Source organism: Pelodiscus sinensis, chromosome W (assembly GCF_052426305.1).
Source record: "Pelodiscus sinensis isolate ZL-2025 chromosome W, ASM5242630v1, whole genome shotgun sequence".
NCBI lineage: Eukaryota > Metazoa > Chordata > Testudines > Trionychidae > Pelodiscus > Pelodiscus sinensis.
Genome location: NC_143084.1, coordinates 10,951,655 through 10,974,572, shown reverse-complemented (window position 1 = coordinate 10,974,572; position 22,918 = coordinate 10,951,655). Strand labels below are relative to the sequence as shown.

Sequence of the window (22,918 nt, the reverse complement as noted above, 5' to 3'; positions counted from 1 at the left end):
GAGAGTATAAAGATTGTTGTAATCTTGCAATAAAATTATTTCGTGCTTGCACCAGCCAGAGTCCGTGCCTTCATATACCACAAATGGCGCCCGAACAGGGACTGAAGTGAACGAGTGATTCAAACCGGTGATGTACCCGCGGCTGGACGGAGGATAAGTTGTTGAGAGGAGCTCCCGAAATTACTGACATCACCATTCGCAGGACGAACAGGTGAGCAGCCGCAGACAGAAGAACAGTATGGGGCAGTCTGCCACGAAAGAGCAAAATCTGCAGCTTGAGATCTTGCAGCGCATTGTGAAGGAACAGGGGTTTAAGGTTCCCCCTGTACAGCTGGTTCAGCTGTTGGTTTGGATACGAGACCATTGCCCGTGGTTCCAGGAAGGGGGCTCTTATGATTTGACCTTCTGGGAGAAGGTGGGCAAGGAATTGAGAACCTCTGAACATCTTGCATTATCCCTCCCAAAAGGGATCATAGTAACGTGGCGAACTGTTTATACAGCCATACGGGCATTGCATCCCACCGAGCGGGTCCTGAAGGAAGCGTCGGCAACATTTGATCCCAGGCCATATCAGGACCCAGAGGATCCCTCGTTCTCTCCCCCGAAACCCCCCGGGGAGGATTGTGAGCCAGTGTACACCACGGTCCCGGTCTCCCCAGAGCCTGATGACTTGTGCCTCGGCCCTGAGGACAGTGAATCTGAGGACGGCGGGCCCGAGAACCCCTTTGACACAGGGACGGCGGCGGTCGGCGTAGGGTCTGACTCGTACCCGTCGCTCGAGCCCGTCAAGGCCCTGGCGGCATCTGCGCCGACGGCGGAGCAAATTTTACAGACTCAGAGGCTATGAGCTGTTTCTCGGTCCTCGATTGTAGCCCCTCCGCCTTTTGCCCCAGCATTAGCTCCCGCTTCTTCATACAGGTCTGCAAGCCACACGGTCGCTCCATATGGGCCCCCCTTGGCGGCGCCCTCGCATAATGAACAGGCAGGGGTTTTATCTGAATGCCGACGTGAGGCTCTTCGGCGAGGAGATGTGCAGCTTCTACAAGCTTTTCCAATTGTATATGCGCCCCAACGGCCAGCCCGACATGAGGCTTTGCCATATGAACTCGTAAAAGAGTTGTGCAAATCTGTGAAGGATTATGGATTACAGTCTTCTTATACGATGAATTTGGTTGTGGCTATTTCGGAGTCATATGTTATGGCCCCGCATGATTGGCGCGCGCTATTACACCTGCTACTTAGCCCGGCGCAGTATGCAGCTTGGGACACCGAGTATCGTGACGATGTTACGTCGCAAGTTATGGATAATATTACCAATGGGGTAAAGGTTGGCATAGATGAACTTATAGGGCAGGGCCAATATGCTACTCCCCAGGCTCAGGCTCAGATGAATCGCTTGGTATTTACGCAAGCCACATCGCTGACCCTTCGAGCCTTATGACAGGTCCCTGATGCGGGCCAAAGGGGGACATCTTTTGCTACGGTCCGCCAGGGCCCCCAGGAACCCTATGTGTCATTTTTGGATAGGCTCCAAACAGCCATACAACGACAAGTAGACTCAGAGGAGGCTCAGCACCTGTTGCTGTTTCAATTGGCTATTGAAAACGCTAATATAGACTGCAGGAAGGCTTTGGACCCCCTGCGTAACAAGGCGAAAACTCTTTCAGAATTGATAAATTTGTAAAACCTGCACCCTAAGGGTTAAATGTGTCTTCCAAGGAAACTAATTATTGTTTTAAGAATCCAAACTCTGAAACTTCACTGTGTTTCTTTTCAAGGCTGAGTTGATAGCACTCTTGGCTTGCTTTCAGACCCAAGGTTGTGTGTGTCTGCAAACTGCCTGTCTGTTCTGGAAGGGGGGGCACTGTCCCCCATGAGTAAGCCTGTAACATTGCATGTGATTCTTTTCAGGAAAAGAAAACCTTTTTGCTTGCTGGAATAGTAATTAGCAAGCACCTTGTTCTGAGAGAGTTTCTGTGGCAGTAAAAAAAGCCTGGTCTGCAGTACAAGAGGGAAACTGAGGCATGCCACCTTTAACTTAATAATTAAACAATAAAGTAATTTACTCAAACCCTCTGAAGCTAGTGTTCAAAATAAAAGCATACCATTGGGTAACAGCAGGCTGATCAAAAAGTAGCAAAAATCTGTAAAGAAAAAGTGTTCTAAAATATAATGCACCACCCCAATGTGGGTAGAAATGTTTTCTTGTCTTTCAGATCATCAGAAAGCGCTGGTGCCAGCTGAAGAAAAACAAAACAACAAAAAACCATGGTTCTGTGTCATGACATAATAAGTTTGTGTTCTGTGTTCTGTCCAGATTTGTCTTGTTTGTGATATATGTATTTCAAACGTTGTGTGTACAATATTGTTGTTTTAATGAAAGAATAATTTAAGTCCCTTGAATAATCTTAACTTTGTGCTTTACACAGACGGTTTTTTTGCTTTTACAATTCTAGTGGAGTTTTAGTAGCAGGCTATGCAGTTTGGACTGTCTGGGATGTAGTGAAATCTGCTCCTCTACCTGCTGTTTTTCCCTTCTCTCCTACGATCACCAGCTCCTTTGCCATCTCTGTCAGAACTGGCCCTCCTGCAAGACCAAGCCCCAGAATCAGAAAAGCAGGAGTGGAGACTGGCAGGGTGCACCTTGCACCCAGACCACTACTGGTGCAGCTCTGATGGCCACATTGTTGCCCCAGTGGTCTTGCTACCTCACCTTGCCTCCGTGCTCCACGGATTGTCGCACGTTGGCAAAGGGGGGATGGTAGCAATCCTAAAACAAAATTGGTTTGCTCCCAAATTCTCCCAAGCAGCCAAAGATTACTGTCTGGCTTGCCCTGTCTGCCAAGCCCACAACGTGGGTAAACCTGTAAAGACAGTTCCGGCAACCAGACCTCCGCCTTTGGGACCATTCCTGAATTTACAAATGGACTTTATTCAATTGCCTAAATGTCAATTTTTTGAATAATGTGCTGGTGATTGATTGTTTGTTTTTGAGGTGAGTAGAAGCTTATCCCTGCAGGAAAGCTGATGCCATCACAGTGGCAAAGAAACTTCTAAATCATTACATCCCATCATGGGGAATACCCCTGGTGATCTCCAGTGATAAAGGTACCCACTTTACTGGACAAATTGTTCAAAAACTGGCAAAGCACTACTCTATCAGACAAGCACTGCACTGCCCGCGACACCCGGAGAGCGCGGGAGCAGTAAAAAGATGAAACAGGATTTTAGAGAACAAACTTGCTAAAATATGTGAACTCTGGCCTGTGTGCAAACTCTGGCTGCCCTCTGCGATGGGACCCCGGTCCTAGCAGTAAAGTCACGGACGTTAAACCTTTTCTCAGCACACACACACACACACACACACACACACACACACACACACACACACACTGCCCTGACCGCCGGCTGACACATGGGTAGAAGCACTCCCGATTGCCCTAATGAGCATGAGAGCCACTCCAAATCGGAAAACTGGACTCAGTCCACATGAGATTGCATGTGGCCGACCTATGAAATTGTTAAGCAACCCAAAATTAACCTGGCTGATGCCACACTCGTTAAAGGAAGCATAGTCAAGTATTGTCAGGAACTTATGAGGTGTGTACAGTCCTATCATTCACAGGTTAAGCACACCTTCCAGGAGGACCCGACGGAGCCGTGCCATAAACTACAACCAGGAGACTGGGTTTGCGTGAAAGTTCACCAGCGGAAGACTGCCCTGGAACCCAGGTGAAAAGGTCCCTACCACGTCCTTCTGACCACCCATACTGCTGTAAAGTGCGAAGGATTGCCCGCCTGGATCCACGCATCCCACTGCAAACCGGTTCCGGCCCCTACAGAAGTTGGCCCTAACAAGGAGCACCGCAGACCTGGTACCGGAGACCCAGGTCCAGAAGCAGACGGGGATCACCGCAGACCTGGTACCGGAGACCCAGGTCCAGAAGCAGACGGGGGATCACCGCAGACCTGGTACCGGAGACCCAGGTCCAGAAGTAGACAGAGATCAACGCAGGCTTGGTACCGGAGACCCAGGTCCAGAAGCAGACAAACCTGAGACACCAAGGCCAAGGTACCAGCTGCGGCCCAGAAGAACCTGCCAGCGATAGGTGAAGCAAACTACGAAGTCCTGAAGAACAGCCAGCATGAGGCTGGACAAACAATTCATGTTGAGCTTATGCTTAATCTTGTTTTTAAAACTAGCAGTTATAACCTATATAGTTCAAATGTGTTTATGCTTTTAATGAACCAAGAAAAAAAAAAGGGGGGAATCCAGTGGGAATGACCCCACAGGAGCGTTTGAACAAAGCTATGTATGTGTTAAACTTTTTAAATCTTTCTGATTTGTCTTTCACAGCAGCACAGCGCCACTTTGGGCAAGACTCTGCGTGACCGGAGCGGCCACAGGTTTACTACAGACACCTGGAATCCAGACAGTGGCAAGGTCCCGTACCATTAATCACGTGGGGACGTGGGTATGCCTGTGTTTCTCTTCCTTCAGGTCCCTATTGGCTTCCTGTGCGATTTGTTAAGCCAGCCAGGATTGGTAAGCCATCAGCGCAAGAGATTCAACTCGAGAATGAAGGGACCGCTGCTGATCCATAGCGACAAATCCATGACGGTCACCACTGCATTTCTGTGGTTCCTGTGGAGCGGTTTCTGTGTGCATATTGCGACAGCACATTTGTATTGGGCGCACATCATTGATCCCCCCGTATTCAGGCCTGTGACGTGGTGGGATCCCTCACCGCCCATCAGTAACAATGGTACCGATTGGGTAGGAGGAGTGTGGATACCCCCTACAGCGGAGCAAGAAACCGAGGTCGTTAATGTTACCAATGTCACCTTTGTCACTGACCTCCCACCGCTTTGCTTTTCTACCCTTCATGACTCAGGTTGTGTGCCCGTGCAGCCACAGTTGCACCTAGTGGCGCGGGAGCACGACAGAAGGGTTAACTATACATTACTGAGCATTCCCGGGATGCATGGAAGCGACAATGACTCTTGGGAGCCGTACGCCCCTGATTTGCCCCGCTGCATGATAAAGAGGATATCAGCAGACGCGGCACCAGTTTGGCAGGCATGTCGTGGACGCAGCCCCCTGGTACTCCGGGGCGAATTTGGCACGGTTGTGGATTGGGGCCCTCACGACCTGCATTTCCATGAGTGATAATGTAACCTTTGTGTTCCCTCTTCGACGACGCCCTGAGTTATGGATTCCTGTTAATCTCACACGAGACTGGGAAGGAGATAGTGGTTTTGGCCATCTTACAAGGTTGCTGCAGGAGGAGATTACTAACACTCGTAGACGTACAAAGCGATTTTTGGGGTGGCTGATTTTTGCTCTCATGTCGGCAATTATTATTCTTGCTTCTGCCACTGCTGCTATTGCCTCTTTAACTCAGTCGGTTAAGACTGCAAAAATGGTAGGGGAAGCTCTAACAAACGTTACACGGGAGTTCCAAACGCAGGAGACCATTGATGAAGAGATATTGGCGCGGCTTGAGGCCCTAGAAGCCGCAGTCATTTGGCTTGGTGATAGGCATGCAGCCTTAAAGACTAGGTTGTCTCTGCACTGTGATTGGGAGCACACTGCGGGAGGTCTCTGTGTGACATCCCTCCCCTGGAATTCATCAGTTCATGATTGGAACCTTGTTAAACACCATTTACAGGGTGCCTTTGATGTTTCTTTACGTTCTCATGTTAATTCTTTGCATGTTCAATTAAAGAACCAAATTCAGCAATTGCAAGAATTAACCACGCAAAAGGTTTTTGCTACTTTGCAATCTGATTTATCTTGGCTTAATCCTACTACGTGGTTTTCTGGATTAAATTTGCGCATGTGGGTGTTTATTGGACTTGCTAGTGGGCTTCTTATTGTGCTTTTTATAATTCTTTCTTTACTTTTTTCTTGTATTCGTTCTGCTCAGAAAGTTGAGGCTCGTGTAATGACAATGTTACTTATTAATGGTATTGCTTTGTATAAAAGAGGGGGAGATGTAGAGAACCAACAAGCTTAGTGCATTGACCGCATGACAGGGCATCCTAAAAACAAAACCAAGAAAAGCTGCAGACCTTGGGAGACGGTCCAAGAGTCAGCGGGAACGCGCGTAATCAAGAGTCCTGAGCCAACAATAACAACATCTGCCCGAGTCAATGACCTTCAAGAATGCTGTGTTGAAACTGTGAGAAAGTGCAGTTTGTATGAAGCAGGGTGTGAACTTTTGGGAAGTTAAGAGAGTATAAAGATTGTTGTAATCTTGCAATCTTCCCTTTTTTGAAGATGGGCACTACATTTGCCTTTTTCCAATCATCCGGGATTTCTCCCAATCTCCACAACTTTTCAAAGATAATGGCCAAAGGCTCCTCAATGACATTTGCCAACTCCCTCAGTACCCTCGGATGCACTAAGTCCGGACCCATGGATTTGTGTACGTTTAGCTTTTCTAAATAGTTCCTAACCTGTTCTTTACCCACCACGGGCTGTCCATCTTCATCCCATCTTGCGTTACTTGGCGCAGAAGTCCAGGAGCCGACCTTGTCCGTGAATACAGAGGCAAAGAAAGCATTGAGTACTTCAGCCTTCCCCACATCATCTGTCACTAGGTTACCTCCTTCATCCAGTAGGGGCCGCACACCCTCTCTGATCACCTTCTTCTTGTTAACATGCCTGTAGAAACCTTTCTTGTTATCCTTCACATCCTTAGCCAGTCGCAATTCCATTTGCGCTTTCGCCTTCCTGATAACCCCCTGGCATTCTTGAGCTCTACATTTAAACCCCTCCCTGGTCATTTGTCCAAGTTTCCACTCTTTGTAAGCTTCCTTTTTGTGCTTAAGTTCACCAAGGATTTCCCCTGTAAGCCAGTCTGGTCTCCTACCATGTTTGCCTCTCTTGCTACGCGTCGGGATGGTTTCTTTCTGTGCCTTCAATAAGGCTTCTTTAAAATGCTGCCAGCTCTCCTGGACTCCTTTCCCCTTCATGTGAGCATCCCAGGGGATTCTGCCCATCAGATCTCTGAGGGAGTCAAAATCTGCTTTTCTGAAGTCCAGGGTGTGTATTTTACTACTCTCTTTTCTTCCTTTGGCCAGGATCCTGAAATCTACCATCTCATGATCACTGCTTCCCAGGTTGTCACCCACCTCCACTTCCCCTATTAGTTCCTTCCTGTTTGTGAGCAGAAGGTCAAGCTGCGCATGGCCCCTGGTCGGATCCTTCAGCACCTGTGTCAAGAAGTTATCCCCAACATTCTCCAAAAACTGCCTGGATTGCCTGTGTACTGCTGTATTGGTTTCCCAGCAGATGTCAGGGTGATTAAAGTCCCCCACGAGAACCAGGGCCTGTGATCCGGAAGCTTCTCAGTTGTCCGAAGAAAGCCTCATCTACCTCATCCACCTGATTCGGTGGCCTGTAGCAGACACCAACCACAACATCACTGCTGTTGTTTGCTCCTTTAAACTTAACCCATAGACTCTCAACAGGTTTTTCTCCCTCTTTATACTGGAGTTCAGAGCAATCGTAGTGCTCTCTTACATATAGTGCAACTCCTCCTCCTTTTCTCCCCTGCCTGTTGTTCCTGAACAGTCTATACCCTTCCATGACAGCGCTCCAGTCATGCGAGTCATCCCACCAAGTCTGTGTTATCCCAATTAAATCATATTTCTTGGTCTGGGCCAGGGCCTCCAGTCCTTCCTGTTTGTTGCCCAGGCTTCTCGCATTAGTGTACAAACACTCAGACTCATAGACTTTAAGGTCAGAAGGGACCATTATGATCATCTAGTCTGACCCCCTGCACAGTGCAGGCCACAAAATCTCACCCACCCCTCCTAGAATAATCCTCTCACCTAGATCTCAGATATTGAAGCCTTCAAATACTTTGAAGACCCCAAGATGCAGAGAATCCTCCAGCTGTGATCTGTGCCCCATGCTACAGAGGAAGGCGAAAAACCTCCAGGGCCTCTGCCAATCTACCCTGGAGGAAAATTCCTTCCCGACCCCAAATATGGCGATCAGCTAAACCCTGAGCATGTGGGCAAGACTCAACACCTCAGATAACCAGTTGATTGCCCTATCTTCTCCATTCGAAACAGGGGTCCTCCTTTCTTGCCCCTTCCTCTCTGCATTTCTTCCCGGTATCCGACTTTCCCACTCCCCTCAGGGTTTTGGTCACCGTCCCCCGACGAACCTAGTTTAAAGCCCTCCTCACTAGGTTTGCAAGCCTGCCCGCGAAGATGCTCCTTCCTCTCTTCGTTAGGTGGATCCCATCTCTTCCTAACAATCCTTGTGCCCGGAACAGAGTCCCATGGTCGAAGAAACCAAAGCCCTCTCTGACACACCATCTGCGCAACCACGCATTTACGTCCTCAATTCGATGATCCCTGCCCAGTCCTTTCCCTTCAACAGGGAGGATGGACGAGAACACCACTTGTGCTCCGAATTCTTGGATCCTTCTTCCCAGCGCTACATAATCCGCAGTAACACACTCAAGATCATTCTTGGCCGTATCATTAGTTCCCACGTGGAGAAGCAGGAAGGGGTAGCGATCCGAAGGTTTGATCAGCTTGGTAAGCCTCTCAGTGACATCTTGAATGCGAGCTCCCGGTAAGCAGCACACCTCTCGAGATTCCAGGTCCGGGCGTCAGAGGGATGGTTCAGTCCCTCTTAGGAGGGAGTCCCCGACCACCACCACCCATCGTTTCCTTTTGGGGGTGGTGGCCATGGAACCCCCATCCCTAGGACTACGCATCCCATGCCTTCCAGTAGATGGTGTTCCCTTGCGGTTTCTTCCTTGTGAGGTCCCTTCCAGGGCTTTCAGCACTGCAGAGCCTGTGGAGAGAGCTTGAAAGCGATTGCTTACCTCTATAGCATCGGGGGATTCCCGTGCTGGCCTTTTCCCCCTTCTAGAAGTTACATGCTGCCAGTTCTCTTCTTGGTCACATACTGCCCTCTCCAGCTCTTCCGCCTGCCGTGCTTGTAAGATTAAACGCTGCCTTCTGTCGAGGAAGTCTTCATCCTCTCTGATCGAGCGTAGGGTCGACACTTGGGCCTCCAGTCCTCTAATTTTTTCTTCCAAAATGTCGACCAGCTTGCACTTGGTGCAGATGAAATCCCTTCTTTCTTCTGGGAGGAAGACAAACATGGCACACGCTGTGCAGGTAACAACAGCAGACCCATCACCAACCATCGCTGCTGTCCTGGAGAAGGGATTTAAAAGAAAGGCAAGAGAACCTCCCGCCCTTCCCTCTCCCCTTCCAAACTCCCTCTCTAAACTCCCTGTTAGCACTCACCTGTTCACAAGCTCCTTGGTTGCTTGCCCACTGCCTTATAAAGCCCCTCCCCCTACCAAGGCTCAGCCAATCAGCAGAGGCTTCTAGAATTCAAACTTTAATTAGAAGTCAACAGTTTCCACCTGCCAATCACAGCACAAACTCCATCAAGGGGAGGGGGAGGTGGGGGAAAAAAAAGCCTCACTCTCAAACACAGGGGATAAATAAATAAATAAATAAATAAATAAATAAACTAAAAACAAAAAAGAACACACACCAACCCTCACTCACAAACACAAGCTCAGCTCACAGCAAGAAAGCCTCATCACTTATCCAGCTTCTTGGCTTCAGGCAATGAAATGAAGAGCCATACAATTTGATATTTCTCACTTTGGCCTCCAGTCTCTCTCTGTGTTTGCCAGTCATTACAAATTTGACTAGAAAAAAAAGTAACACTCATTACATGCATGGTAATACAGTCTCCTTTTTCTCTGGTTTACTACTGTGAATGCCGCCACTTTGTACATGAAAAACCTACTTTAACATACTTCATAAATGGAACTATGTTAAAAACCTGTTTAAGAAAGGTGTGGTAACCAATTACCTTTCAGAAACCATTGTCTGTCTTCCCCATCCTCCATAAGCATGTAATCACCATCAATTGTATCATTGCTTGAAACATCCTGCCCTACATCCTCTTCTTCCATTGCTGTGACCTCTATGTTTTTCACTGTGCTATCATGAGACTTGTGAGATACAGTGCCATCCATTTTTCGAATCTCTTCTGAGGGTGTTTCTGGTTCAGTGTTACCAACTGCAATTTCAGTTCCGATGTTTTCCTCTGATGTGCTTTCAGCAGCTAATGTTGGTGGCTCTTTAAATGGTTTTAAATGTGTGATGCTGTACATGGTTCCTAACAGTTTTCCTGACATGGTTTGTAATTTCACTCTTACCCTCAACAGTCGTAATTTTGTATGGTCCCCAATAGGTAGTGTGACGTAGTGGGGGTACTTGCTGGGCTGTGGTGACCTCTGCTGTCTGGAGCAAGACCCAGCAGGGAAAACCTCACTATGCAAAGGTGACTCCATACCGGTTGAACCAGCCAACCCCCTATGGGGAGAAACAAAGGGAGGTGGATGCTGCCCTGGCTGGGGGCAGGGCTTGGAGAGGGGGAGTGAGTTCCTGGCTGAAAAGCAGGGAAGAAGGAACTGGGGAGGGGGGCTGGGATCCCCCCATCTCAAGGGGGCACTGAGGCCTCTTAGCCCCAGTTCCTGTAACCAGATTACATCTGTGCTGTGCTGTGTCCTGGAGGAGCAATAAACCACCCTCAATTCTACTGGCTGGTGGAGTCTGTTTGTGCCATTTTGGGGTGCAGGAGACGGGGGACCCCCAACGCGCCGTCACAGGTAGGTTCCAGTACTCCTCCTTTTCTTGTTCTCTTTCTAGCATTCAGTAACAGAACACAGTCCCCAACATCAAATGTTATTTCCCCATATTTAGAAGTCTTTCTTTTAGCATAATGTCTTTGTCGTTTTTCTTGTGCTTTAGAAAAAGGGAGTTACTCACCTTGTGCAGTAACGACTGTTCTTCGAGATGTGTGTCCCCGTGGGTGCTCCACTGTAGGTGAAGGGTCGCCCTGAGCCTCAGATCGGAGCTTTCTATAGCAGTTTCCCCTGTTGAGTCACGCATGCCCAGGAGGCGTCTCGAGCCCTTGCCGCCTCCTGAGGAGTGTGACTCATCCCCCCTCCCTTTCAGTTCCTCGTCTCCGCCCGAGTAATTTCGACTCCGAGCAGAGGGGAGGTAGGGAGGGTCGTGGAGCACCCACGGGGACACACATCTCGAAGAACAGTCGTTACTGCACAAGGTGAGTAACTCCCTTTTCTTCTTCGAGTAGTGTCCCCGTGGGTGCTCCACTGTAGGTGACTACAAAGCAGTATCCAGTATATGGTTGGAGGGAGCCGGAGTCAGTGTTTGGCAGTGGTGGAGAGCACTGCCGTGGCAACTGCTGAGTCACTCTTAAGTTGTGGAAGAATGGCGTAATGTTTAGCAAAGGTATGATCTGAAGACCATGTCGCTGCCCGGTAAATGTCTCTTAGGGGGACATTGCTCAGAAAGGCTGTGGAGGCAGCCGTGGCTCGAGTAGAGTGTGCTCTTGGTGGGCATATCAGCGGTCTATTGCCCAGAGAGTGGCACTTAATTATGCATGTAGATATCCATTTTGAGATTCGTTGAGATGATATCGGTGTGCCTTTGGATCATTCAGCGATGGAGATAAAAAGTCTTTCAGATTTACGGAATGGTTTTGTTCTTTCTAGGAAGAAGGCCAGAGCCCTCCGGATGTCCAGGGTGTGCAGAGTGGCATCTGTCTGCGACGAGTGCGGTTTTGGGAAAAAGGTAGGTAACACGATCGGTTCGTTAATATGGAATTCTGTACCGACCTTTGGCAAAAACGTGGGGTGGGGTCTAAGTATGACCCTATCCTTTGTGAAAATTGTGTAAGGAGGTTCTGACATTAACGCTCCAAGTTCGCTCACCCTCCTTACTGAGGTGATGGCTAGGAGGAAACAGACCTTCATAAAAAGGAAAGGAAGTGGCACTGTTGCCAGTGGCTCAAAGGGAGGTCTGGTGAGGTAGTTCAAAACAAGATTTAGGTCCCACAAGGGGGGTGGAGTCCTATGTGGTGGGTATACATTCTGGAGTCCCTTGAGGAATCTTTTTGTAATAGGGTGGTTGAAAACGGAGAATCCATCTACTGGTGTATGAAATGCTGCTATTGCAGAGAGGTGTACTCTTAGGGAAGAGACAGAGAGTTCTGATGCTTTAAGGTCCAGAACGTAATCTAGAATGGTATCTAATGGTGAGGCACGGGGCTCCATTTTGACTCGCTGACACCAGTGACAGAAACGTGCCCATTTCTGTTGGTAAGTTTTCCGAGTAGACTGTCTCCTGCTCTGGAGGAGGATGTCCTTTACTCGCTGGGAACAGCGATCTTCTACCTCTGAGAACCAGAGAGAAGCCAAGCCTGAAGATGCAGGGTATTGAGTTGTGGGTGCAGTATCTTGCCGTTGTTCTGAGATAGTAGGTCTATCCGGTAAGGTAGCGGGTAGGGGGGCTGGACCGCTAGCCTGTGAAGGTATGGGTACCAGGTTTGTCGAGGCCATGATGGCGCAATCAGGATGACTAGGGCTTTGTCCCTCAGGATCTTGCGCAGGACTCTGGGGATGAGCGGTATGGGAGGAAAGGCGTAGTGTAGGGAAGCTGTCCAATTGATCAGGAAGGCGTCTCCCAGAGAGTGTTTGCCAAGTCCCGCACGTGAGCAGAATTGGGGACATTTGGTGTTCTGGGTAGAAGCAAAGAGGTCTATCGATGGCCATCCCCACTGGTGGAAAATTGAGTTCGCCACCTCCGTATGTAACTCCCATTCGTGGTTCAAAGCGAAGTTTCGGCTGAGTGAATCCGCTTTGATGTTGTTCACCCCGGGCAAGTAGGACGCTATGAGGGTGACTTGGTTGCGGATGCACGAGTTCCACAGGCGAATAGTCTCCGCGCATAAAGAGCGGGAGCGGGCTCCACCCTGCCTGTTTATGTAGAACATTGTGCAGATGTTGTCTGTTAGGATGCGGACTGTGTGATTGGCGATGGCGGAGGCAAAGTGTGCACAGGCATTCCTTACTGCCCTCAACTCGAGGAGATTGATATGTAAGTGTCTCTCGTTTGGGGACCATCTGCCTTGAACTTCGTGGCCGTTCATATGTGCCCCCCAGCCTAGCAGGGAAGCATCTGTGGTGATTTGGATAGTGGGTTCGGTTTGTTGGAACGGAACCCCTGTCAAGAGATTGCTTGGCACTGTCCACCATCGTAAGGATCCCAGCACGTCTGGTGGGATAGTAACCGTTTTGTTTCGAGGGTGCCGTGATGGGATATAAACGGTTGCCATCCAGAGTTGAAGACATCGAAAGTGCAGGCGAGCATGGTGGACTACATAGGTGGTGGAAGCCATGTGGCCCATTAGTCTGAGGCATGTAAGTACTGTGGTGGTAGGAACTGTAAGCATCCCATTTATAATTTCTTGCATAGTTGCAAAACGTTGTTGAGGTAGGTATGCCCGGGCTGTCACTGAGTCCAGGCGTGCACCAATGAACTCTATGTCTTGAACTGGATACAGCGTTGACTTGTCTTGGTTGATTAGAAGGCCTAGACGACTGAGGAGGGTCGTGGTCGTCTGTATCATAGAGGCTGTTTCGGCGTACGAGGATCCCTTTAGGAGGCAGTCGTCTAGATAGGGAAATATGATGACGTTTTGTCGTCTGAGATATGCCGTCGCGACAGCCAGTACCTTCGAAAATACTCTCGGGGCTGATGAGAGGCCGAAGGGGAGAACCCTGTACTGGAAGTGGTCTGGTCCCAACATGAAGCGCAGGTAACGTCTGTGGGAGGGGTGGATGGTTATATGGAAATAGGCATCTTGGAGGTCGAGGGCTGCAAACCAGTCCCCTTGATCTAGCGCAGGAATGATTGTGGAGAGTGTGACCATCTTGAAATGTTGTTTCTTGAGAAATTTGTTCAGTTTGCGGAGGTCCAATATAGGTCTCCAGCCCCCTGTTCGTTTTTCGGTTAAGAAATAGCTCGAGTAAAACCCTCTCCCGTGGAACTCTCGGGGTACCCTTTCTACTGCTCCGATGAGGAGGAGTCGATCGATTTCTTGTTTCAGAAGGGTCTCGTGAGAGTGGTCCCTGAAGAGGGACGGGATAGGGGGAAGGGTAGGGGGGATAGAGGTGAAAGGGATGGTGTAGCCCACTCGAATGATTTCCAAAACCCAGCGGTCCGATGTTATGGACTCCCATTGAGGAAGGAATGGGCGCAAACGATGGGTGAACAGATGGCCATGTTGGGGTAGTGCTAGATCGTAAGCAGGGTGTCGCAGGCCCTCGACCAAATCTTCAAATTTGCTGTTTAGATGGTTGGGTAGTTGGTGGGCGGGCCTGGTTGTGGCGTCTTCTGGGACCTCGTTGCCTTGGTCTAGTGTCTTCATAGGGCCTCTGTGATCTATTATATTGCCCATATCGGTATCGGTTGTATGAGTTATATGGGGTGTATCGTCCGCGTCTATAGGGCTGCGTGCACATGCCCAACGTGCGGAGTGTAGACTTGGAATTTTTGCTGTTATGGAGTATTTCATCCGTAGTGGCTGCAAATAGTTTGTGCTTGTCGAATGGCAGATCCTCTACTTTAGGCTGGAGATCGCGGGGAACTCCTGATGACTGGAGCCAAGAGGTTCTACGCATGACTACCGCTGTAGCTGTAATTCGGGCTGCGGTGTCAGCAACATCCATTGCGGTTTGAAGAGCAGTGCGGGCGATCATATGGCCCTCATGAACTATTGTTTTCAGGATGGATCTTTTAGACTCGGGGAGATGTGGTATCAGCTCTCCCAGTTTTGAGTAATTGTCAAAGTCATGATTTGCTAAAAGAGCAGAGTAGTTCGATATTCTGAGTTGTAAGGTGGAAGAGGAGTATACCTTCTTGCCAAAGGAGTCCAGCTTTTTGTGGTCCTTGTCTGCGTTGCCCAACTTGTATTGTGGGATCTTTGCACGTTGTTGCGCTGAATCCACTACTAACGAGTTGGGTTGTGGGTGTGTGAAAAGAAAGTCGTTGTCTTTTGATGGGACAAAGTACTTCCTATCGATTCTTTTATTCGTTGGTTGAATGGATGCAGGTGTTTTCCAGAGGTCTTCCGAGGTCTCCATTATTGCCTCGTCTATAGGGAGGGCAATCTTGCTATGTAATGTGGGATGGAGATTCTTTAGCAGTTGGTATTGTTTCCTCTGGACCTCCTGCAGGGAAACATTCTGGCTTATTGCAACCCTCTTGAATAGATCTTGGAATTGTTTTAGGTCGTCAATTGGTGCAGAATCTGATGGAACTACGGCTTCATCTGATTGTATATCGGGAGCATCAGAATGTGTGACGTTTATTGAGTGAGTGTCTGATTCATTGTCAGAGATTCGGTCCACCTCCTCATCCGAAAGAGTTGCTGGAGGTAGGGACTGCGGCCGAGATAAGCTTCTCCGGGATGGAGTGGAGTGAATTGGGGAGCGTTGTCCACGTGATTCCCAGTGTTCCCAGGGTCCCCATTGCGGATAAGGTGGGGGTGGGTAAGGCCAGTACGGGTGCCATGGGTTCTGTTGTGGTGGGGCTCCGTAGTCATAAAAGCGAGATTGCCTAGGTGATGGGTGCCTCGAGGAATAAGATGTGTGGTGATTATCCTCAGGAAGGGGAGCGTCTCGGCCGGATAAGATTGGTGTAGACCTGGGAGGGGATAGCCGTGATAGGGACTTCCCAGGTGAGTAGGATGTGGAAGGCAGACACTGAGCAGAAAGACTGCTGTGTGAGAGAGCTTCTTGCTGGCTCTGCTCCATAGCAGTGTCGTCTGGCTGCCTGTCAGTTTGCTGTGGCAGCGTTAGTGCAGCATCCTGCTGCTTATCTGGAGGTGGTGCCGGGCGTTTGGGCTGTGGGTCACTCTGCTGCGGTGCCGTGGTTTTAGTCGGCACCGTAGCTTTAAGGATCGCTGTGGCTTTCGGCGCCGCGGAAGGCTGTGCAGTTGAAAGCGGTGCCGCTGTTTGAAGCGGCACCGCGGTTTGCTTCGGCGCCGGCTTTTCTTGCCGTGCCGGCTGTTTTGAACGCTCCCGGGGCCGCTCAGCAGTGGTGTGCCCCGATGCCGGCGCGGAGTGGGAGGATCGCCCCGAAGCCTTTGTGGCGGGCGTCCTCCCAGTCTGGTGTGCCTCTCCTCCATGTTTAGGAGAGGAGGAGGCTGATAAGGAGCAGGATGGTGAGGCTCTACCCCTCAGCTCGGTTCTGGAGAGAGGGGGAGGCTCTTGGCGCGTTCCCGGCTGTTCTGCGGGCTGCAAGGCTTTTTCGAATAGGATCATTCTTAGGCGGAGCTCACGGTCTTTCCTGGCTCTCGCCGTGAGGGAATTACAATGAGTGCAGCTGTGGGGAGAGTGAGATTCCCCCAAACAGCGAATGCATTTTGAATGACCATCCGAAGCCGGCATAGGGTCCCGGCATTGGTCGCACTTCTTAAAGCCTGAGGAGGCGGACATGTCTGGTTCTCTCCTCTTTAAGCTTTTTTTTTTTTTTTTTTTGTATTTATTTTAGTGTTCCTGCTGTTGTCGTCAGTCCGTGTTGGTTTCTTTTTTTTTTTTTTTTTTAATCTGTTCTTTCTTCTCTGTGTTAAAGAGCTGTGAAAACTCCGGTATCTCTGAGACCCGGTCTGAGGTGATTCAAGCCCCCCCGAGGGGGGAGGGGGGGGTTAGGTAAGTGTATTTCCCTTATTACTAAAAATTCTTTTTCTTCTTTTTTTTTTTTTTTTTAAAAAGAAACAGGGAAGGTAACTTGGATATCAGGGGAAAGAACTATAACTAAACTAGGGAGAAAAAAGGTAGTCAGAGAGTCTGACAGGGAGCTCCTGTTTGCTCCGTCCGCAGGCGAGGGCGGTTGAAGAGGAACTGAAAGGGAGGGGGGATGAGTCACGCTCCTCAGGAGGCGGCAAGGGCTCGAGACGCCTCCTGGGCATGCGTGACTCAACAGGGGAAACTGCTATAGAAAGCTCCGATCTGAGGCTCAGGGCGACCCTTCACCTACAGTGGAGCACCCACGGGGACACTACTCGAAGAAGAATGTTACTTAGAGCCAGTGCAATGTCAGCATCATGTCTCGATTTCATATCTATGCTGTACTCTGCAGAAATCTTCCCCAAATTTATTCATATCTGGGATCTTTGTAAACAAATGGAGAAGGGGTTGTATTCGTATAATGAAGACATGCTGAATGACATGTGTACATGAAAGCTGCTGGTAATAACGTACACTTACCATGTAATTCTCTGAGACTTCTTCTGGAAACACTGGGTCATCACAAAACATTAGTTGAAAGGGTGACATTTTTGTTGTTGTGTGTACTTTAGTTCGCAAAGAAAACAAAATGGGCTCAAGTAATTCATCCCAATTACTCCCATTGTCATCAACCATCTTCCGCAATGCTCTGTAAGAAATGCTCATTGATTTGCTTGTTGGAAAAAAAAAGCGCACGTATATTCTTGACTGAAACAGATTATACATAATCAAAAAGACTTTCAATGTAACACATTGATTTTGAAGATTTTTTAGCAAGTTGCATCTTCTGGCATAGCACACTCTACTTGCCTTTATTACTGTAATATTGACACCCATTCACTTACCTTTTGATGGATTTATTAGCGTTTTCAACCAAGCCATTGGTTTGTGGATGGTACGGGCTGGTGAAGCTACGTTCTATTCCCAATCTTTGGCAAATATACTGGTTAAACTGGAAGAAAATAAGTTACACCATAAACTTACATACAGACTTGTCTTAAGGAATGCTCCTTTGCCTATTTGCCATTAGTTTTATGTGTAATTAGCAACATGAATAGCCCATCTTTTAATATTACTATTGGAAGCAAGTTGTTGTGGGTTTTTTGATAGATATAAAGACACCCCAAAACATTTTTATAGCAACCGTGACAGTGACTAACAGCAGTTTATCAAAAACAGTATGGTGATTGTTCTTGACAACTGTTTGAGAACAATGTGCTTTTAATAAAGAAATCACAGGGGCCATGAAACCCATGTTCACTGTCAGCTATCTGTGACCTGATGGTGAGGTTGACTATATAGTGAAAATAATCTGAAAAAAAATTATTACCTTATTATTGAATTCAGGACCAAGATCTGTCATTATCCGCTGTGGGCATCCATGTTGAAGAACCATTTTGTACATGCTGTTTGTGACCTCAGATGCTGACTTACTTCTAAGTGGAAAGGCTTCCACCCATCTTGAAAGATAATCTATGGCTGTCAGTATATACCGGTATCCATCCTTTGTTACTGGTAATGGTCCTATTAAATCCATTCCCACCAATTCCCAGATCCGAGTGACCTATATGCAAGGGTACCAGTTACAGTCATGCTTCACATTTTTCTTACTAAATGTTCTCAATAAACCCATATCTCCTAAGCAGAGTACACAGTGTAATATGGTTACAACAGCCACAGAATCAGAATGTAAAGCCCACTTTTAAAAACAGAAGAAAAAGAAAGAAAGGAAAAACAAACACAAAAAGAAGTATGGGGATGGGTTAGGAAAAACAATATAAGAGTAAAGCTGAAGAAATATCTCAGGCCAGTGCAAAGGACCAGTAGAGGTCATTGCTGCACTATGCTGTGCCACTTGTATGCATTGCACTTGCTTCATACTCAAGGCCTCATTGTATAGCAGTAATAACAATGTATAATGTGTGACCGGGCAAGGCCAGATGGCTACAGAAAAGTAGTGGGAGACAGATATATTAGCCCCAGGCTAAACAAATCCCTGTTACCAGGATAAGTAAATGGCAGCTGCTCCAGGTCAATTAAGACACCTGGGGCCAATTTAGATCTTTCAAGAGGGCAGGGGAGACAGCTAGGTTGATTGGGACACCTGAAGCCAATTAGGGGCTGGCTGAAAGTAGTTAAAAGCCTCCCAGTTAGTCAGCTGGGTGTGTGTTAGCTGCTGCAGGAGAAAGCTGTGTTGTTGGGAAAACTAAGCAGTACAAACCAGATCAGGTGCAAGGAGGCTGTGAGGTAACGGTGAAGGAGATATTGAGTGGGGCCTGCTGTGGGGAAGTGGCCCAGGGAATTGTACATGTCCTATTTCCAAAAAGTCAGCTGCCATAGCTACTACTATTAGGGTCCCTGGGCTGGAGCCCAGAGTAGAGGGTGGGTCTGGGCTCCCCCCTCCCCTCTACAATTAATCACTGAGACTGGGAGACAACAGAGACTGGGTGAGGGAGGGTGGCTTCTCCTCATCTCCCTTTCTGGCTTATGATGAAAATGGCTCAGTAGGCTGTGACCCTTGCCTCTAGAGAGAGAAGGGCTATGTGGCAGGTCACAGTGAGCCTCTGAGGCTAGCAAAATCTGCCAGGAACTGTGGGATCCACTGAGATAAGGACAGAGCTTTGTCACAAATGATAAATAAATTCACCTTTATGCTTCTCAAGGTGGTATCCAGATTAAATTCCTTTCCCTGTTTCTGGCAAGTTAGACATTGTGCAACCTAGTTTGGATGGAATAATAGGACCACATTACCATTTTGTTATGGAAATAGTATTGCAAGGGAATAGAGTTCACATTTGCACACCAAATATTTTTATAGTTTTTATACATTTTGAACTTGTATTTCAATTGTAAATAGCATTATTCATGATTTAGTTTCATTACTTTACATACCCAATCGGCAATGTCTTTTGTCATCCCTGGCCAATAGTATTTTGATGTCAGTGTATTCCTTGTTTTGAATATTCCTAGATGTCCACCCAATAGACTGTCATGCAACCTTTCAAAGAGTTGCAGGGCTTCTTTCATGGTATGCACAACGACAACCTTTCTTCCTTTTGCAGAATGGAATAATGTCCCCTCTGTTGATCATAGAACAGGGAGCACAGAGGATGACGAAGGTTTCTCAGGGCCCTGGGCCAGAGCAATTGTTGTGCCCCTACCCACCCTGCCTGCCTGCTGCACCACCCATGGTCCTACCCCTTTCAGCCTCTTCCCCAGGATCCCAGCCATGTTCTACCTAGGCTCCCTGCCACTCTGATTGCCCCACAACTCCTTTCCTCATTTCCCACCCACCTCCCTCTCCCACACAGCCCCAGGACCGGAAAAGCTCAGTCCATGTGTCACAGCCCCAGGGCTATACCAGGGAGTGAGAACACCTCCAGTCTCAGGGCTGCGGTGGGGGTTTGGCAGCTTCTTTAGAGGACCAGGAGCGAGGTGGTGGAGCTTCTCCTGCCCCACCCAGCACTTCTGCTGGAGATGGGGTCGGGCATAGGGGCTCCCCCTACTGCCCTGTGGCTTCTGCCAGAGCTGGATTAGGGGTGATGTGGGAAGGCTTCCCGCGTGCGCCCCCCCGGCCTGGGCCCAGTAGTCAGTGGCTAATCTGCCAATGAGGGAGACATGATGATGAAATCAAGTGTCGCATTTAAGCTATGACCAGTTATTTGCAAAGCTATTCATGAATTATAAGGCATATGCATATCAAAGACCTTTACATACAGTATTGTTCGTAATGGCTTGAGTACAAGGGGGGAATTTCAGTGTATGGTTAGGACTAGCTGTTCTTTTGTTTTTTAAATTAGAAATCATTGCTCAGTGAATGTATAGTGATTGTTGGTGGTGCTTGCAGCACACTGGATAACATACTTAAGAAATGAAGCAAAGTCATAGGGTTTTTTGGTAACAGTAGAATTTATACTCATTTCTCATGTAACTGCCTAATACGTTTGTTGCATAGATAGCAAAGGAAATTTTCTGGAAAATTTGAATAAAGCTAATGATCCTGATCCCAGTCCTATTGAAGGTAAGGTTAACACTCCAAATAATCCCAGTGTTGGGACATCAGGACCATCATTTACAGGCTGAAGTTTCCAGTGTAATGTGTCAGTATTATATGGGGGGAAAAAAGGATTCCTTGCCTTCCAAAGAAAAATTGACAGCAAATCGACACAGGTTCAGTCTGCCTGCCTTATTCATTCCTTCAGGATACGTGTTACTCCTTATGTATGCCAAAACATTTGCAATTTTTTTCCTCAAGATTTCCCTGAGAATTGTTCACAACAGAAAACAGTTACTTAAGTGGAAACAGGCAGTATCAATCCATATATAAGACTCAAAGTTCAGTTAGAAGGTATGAGATGTACATTGCGGACATATAAGCAGGGTAAACTAAAATTAACAATGCATCATTCATAGGCCAGTCACAACACAGACATAAATAAATTGCAGCTACATGCATAATTTTGAAGTAGTTGTGGCTTACAAAAGACGGCTGTATTTGATCAATGCTGATCAAATGTTATTTGAGATAATGAGATCACCTACAAGATTGTAACCACATACAGTCATAGTAACTCAGGACAGGACATGTAACAGCACAAAAATGTGACTTAAAAAAAGAAAACACCAGCAGAGGTGCTTGAAAATAATAGGTTCAGAAAGCAAATGAATGCACACTGAAACAGTCTACTTACCTGCCATAATGGTGTGTGTAGTACAGGTAATTTTTTGCTTGGTGCAACTTTTTTGGGGAAAAAATAGTGTTCCACAATTCTGAAGAATCTGAAATAAAGAAACCCCTATAACATACACCTATCAGTATCACCTCATTTTCAGGTATGACTTTAACCAATTCTTTTACTGAAATTTAAATAGCCAATCCTAATATATTGTAACCAGATTATCCCACCACTTTAATTGGTTTACACCCAGCAACCTTAATTATACAGCAGACCAAAAGAAAACAAAAAAAAACGAGAGACCATAGAGATAAACAATTGAGAAATGGGAACCTTAAAGACAAAATAATCACCATGATTACAGGCATGCAAACCATTGTAACCACGTACAGTCATAGTAACTCAACAAGTAGCCAGAGGCAGTTTTATTACGAGCTGCAGCAAGGGAAAAACTGGTTCGGACAGGGGGGGAGTCCCCCCCCCCCCCCCCCCTCACCGAGGCAGATCTTCGAATACAAGCAATTATGAAGCAGTTTCTATACTGTCTATTAGATATAATAACAATAACAATTAGTCTCCTTCCCATTCCAAACACCAATGGCTAACAGTTATTTAGTTCCACCCAGATGCTCCTTATCTCAAGGTCCCTGCCAGAGTCAGCGTTCGACCCTTATCTCCGTATGGAGGCGAGAGGCGAAGGCAGCGTCTAATTACAGATCTCGCGTTGTCAGGCCACAGACTTAGCCTGACTCTTGCTCTCTTGTTAACAAGACCAAGATGGCTGCGCACACATTCCCTTATTCCCTTTTCCTGCCTCCACAATCCCCCCTTTTGTGCCCACAGCACAACTATCCCTCCAAACCTTTACCTTCATTAAACATTACACAATTAGTACAAACATTAAAGCTATTTCTATTACTACATCTTTTACAACAACAATCAAATATGAAACTTTTAATAAGCAAAAGCAATATAATCATTAATATCCCCAATATAATTCTATGATAGGGCTGTTCTATAATTTTAGTAACATCATACAACATATCATAATTAGTAACCAAATTAGGGAGGGCAGGTACATGCTGATAGTACCTGTCCATAAGCACAGAGTCCAGATCAAAGGGAGAAACCCAAACCACGCCCACAAGTTTCTCCTTGGCAATATACACTATTTTGCTTCTTTCACCAAGGTCAGTTCTTAGGGTACGTCTAGACTACAGGCTTTTGTCGATGTCAGAGGAGCGGACTTTTCCTCTTTGTTTTTCTTGAAACAGTCGTGGTTCAGCATCATGCAGGGGAGAGGTTACCAGCACATCACCCTGTAATATTTTGGTTCTTCTGGTGCCCAGCAGGTAGGAAAGCAGGACCAGAAGAGAGAGGCTTATCAGCAATCGGGGTAGGATCATTTCGAGATGGAGGGATCTTTTTGCAGTGAGAAGCATTGGCCAACAGTCAGTTCTTGGCACTTCACAGCAGTGTTGGTGGTTAGCAAGACTTGGTAAAGGTCTTTCTAGAGCGGTCTTGCGCTGATGGACATACGAGTCTCTATTCTCTGAGCTAAAACCCAGCTGGCTCCTTTGGAAC

At 47.5% G+C, this 22,918-nt stretch overlaps 1 long non-coding RNA gene and 1 pseudogene across 2 annotated transcripts; one reads left to right on the top strand and one right to left on the bottom strand.

Annotated features, from left to right (window-relative positions):
* Positions 1-10,628: 10,628 nt before the first annotated feature.
* LOC149520864 (uncharacterized) lies at positions 10,629-20,459 on the bottom strand (annotated as a pseudogene).
* LOC142827257 (uncharacterized) lies at positions 10,673-16,963 on the top strand. Of its 2 annotated transcripts, XR_016348253.1 has the most exons (4): positions 10,673-11,128; positions 11,580-11,658; positions 15,159-15,304; positions 16,504-16,963. It is a non-coding gene; the product is annotated as an uncharacterized LOC142827257 (long non-coding RNA). The 2 variants fall into 2 exon arrangements; XR_016348252.1 differs by lacking the exon at positions 16,504-16,963 and having other exon boundaries at positions 10,806-11,128; positions 15,159-15,954.
* Positions 20,460-22,918: the final 2,459 nt, after the last annotated feature.